Genomic DNA, 2,442 nt, shown 5'->3' on the forward strand with positions numbered 1-2,442 from the left:
TATATATATATAAAACGATGGCATTTAACATCGTGTAGCAATGAATAACTCATTCACTGTAAACTACCGACGGGGATCCAGTCCTTCAAATTGTACCTAGAGATCTAATGTTGATTATCATTACTCCCCTGTTGTGCCCGGCTCACAGATTCAACTGCAGTTTCATGTTATGTCTCTTTTTCTATATGACCTTGTGATATATAACATAGTGTAAATTTTGACTGTCCATGTATAATTTTGAGGAGATTTGAACTAAAACTCTTTGTATAACTAGTTTTAAGTGGCAACTCAGCTGCAACAACTGGAATGAAATTGGCAGTAATTTCTTGATTTGATCGTTTACTTATTCATTTAAGCGCAGCAGTGAATGCAAATTCCACCGGTTGTATAGCGTGCAGATGATACTGTTTTGAATAATGAGAAAATGTGTACACTATCGTTTAAGGGTTCCACTTGACGAGGCGGTGCGAAGAAATAAGAAAAACAAAACAAAACAAAAATACCCCCTCCAACCCCCCCAAAAAAAACAACAACAACCAAAACCAAAACCCACCAAACTCCCAGACTAATAAACATACAAAACATGCACACAGCAGAACATTATACTTTTGAATTATTTGAATTTGATGAGACTATTGCGGCAGTACTAAAGATTGAGTATTGGATCCGCATACCCAACCGGTGGCCTGCAGATATAGAGGGTAGCTGCTAATCAGTGGCAAACAAAATGGGAGATGGTCGCGGAGATTAGAGGGAAAAACCCTGGTGGCATAGGTGCTTCAATAAATGGCTCATATACTCAAAGAAGGGATCATCTTGGCGACAGGAGTTGTCGTAAATCGTACAGCCGTCACTGCCTTGTGGATTGTCAAGAGATGACAAAGGTAAGGCGAGAAAAGAAAAACTGGACACAAACAGGCAATAGGAAAGGGAAACCACTGATGTAATATCCTAAGAAAATCATGGCAAGACACATCCATTTTTTATGAATGAATCTCAGATAAAAGCGTTAAAGAAGTCCATGATCCAGCTCTGAACTCCTCGCTTGGTAGGGTCGCCACGGGCAACAGATAGCACCTGATCGCTATCCAGCTACTCGTTGCCAAACGAAACTTATAATTTAAATAAAAAGATAAACACATTGAGTACTTTAAAATATCAAGGATATAAGATTTCTTTTGGTGCACAAAAATAAAAGGAAGAATTACGATGGCTGAAGATAGTTTCTATAAAATGAGCCCAATGCTGCAAAAAGAAACTTCCTAATTACTATCACAATGAAAGTTCTGAAAGGCTGTGAGTTCTCAACCCATCTATAAGTAAATCGATACATCTGTCTTACCTCTCTCTGTAGGCCCTTGTCTGGGTCGCCATGACGTCATGCGAAGAGATACTTTCAACTTGTATATTTAAGATAAAAACAATCGGGAAAAGGCAAAATACAGTTCCTGGGACACTTGAATAGACATACAGGCGCCTTAAACGTCTAGCACTCTCTGGCAAAATTGAAGGTAAATGTTGCAGGGGTAGACCTATTTGGAGAGCCTAAAGAGATGTCTGACGGGGAAAAGTCAGGATAATGTAACTTTTTAAAGAACTTCTGAGGAAAGGAAAGAATGGAGAGCCATGACACTACATGGAAATGATTGAGGCAGTATCCTGTTCTATTAAAATGACTCAGGTTTTGGAGACGACTTCAGATGACAGGAAATGAGTACAAAAACAGGAGCTGAAATGTGTGTTTATACTGGTCCTGACGACAGATACAGCTATAGGACGACACTATAGCCTTAAAGTGTGTGGAAATAGAGAGTGAAAGAAGAGCAGAGGAAGACCACCCCCTCCCAGCATACGCAGAATGCCTGAACAACCTTGCAACAAATCACACGAAAAGAAAACCAAACTTATTAGGAAGACAAACAACACGAAGGAATGGGATACCATAATCGTCAATGTTTTGCTCCAGACTTGACTCCCAAAGAAGAAGGAGAATAGCCTAAAATGACGCCATTCAATGTTCATAAAAGGTAAGACTTAGAAATATTCAACAACAGCTGCTAAACATGCCCGTCTAGACAAGAAACAACAATTCTTTTACCAGAAATCTATCTACGTATTTCCGATGCCTAACAAGTTAACAACTATAAATTGTTGACGTCAATCGATCAATCAATATCAATCACAAATATGAACCCCCGAGGAATTTAAAAAACAACTCTTTTTCTGGGGAATGATCTATTTCGTTGTTTTGTTTCCAGGTAAATGTTAATGGTAGTTTGTTGTTACAGAACATGATCATCTGTGAAACACTCACTGATCTTGCTCACCAAAGTCAGTGACAGATAGATTAATGAGCTAAGGCTTGAAATATTTGTGTGTCAGTTCGCAGCTTCATACATGTATGTATGTATGTATGTATGTATGTATGTATGTATGTATGTA

General features: G+C 38.5%; 1 protein-coding gene across 1 annotated transcript in view; it reads left to right on the forward strand.

The window, feature by feature from the left end:
- Positions 1 to 2,442, forward strand: part of LOC101855956 — a gene marked incomplete in the record, with an annotated part of 111,217 nt that overhangs the window by 12,592 nt on the left and 96,183 nt on the right.

The sequence above is a fragment of the Aplysia californica genome, unplaced genomic scaffold (genome assembly GCF_000002075.1).
Source record: "Aplysia californica isolate F4 #8 unplaced genomic scaffold, AplCal3.0 scaffold00245, whole genome shotgun sequence".
In the NCBI taxonomy this organism is placed as follows: Eukaryota; Metazoa; Mollusca; class Gastropoda; order Aplysiida; family Aplysiidae; genus Aplysia; species Aplysia californica.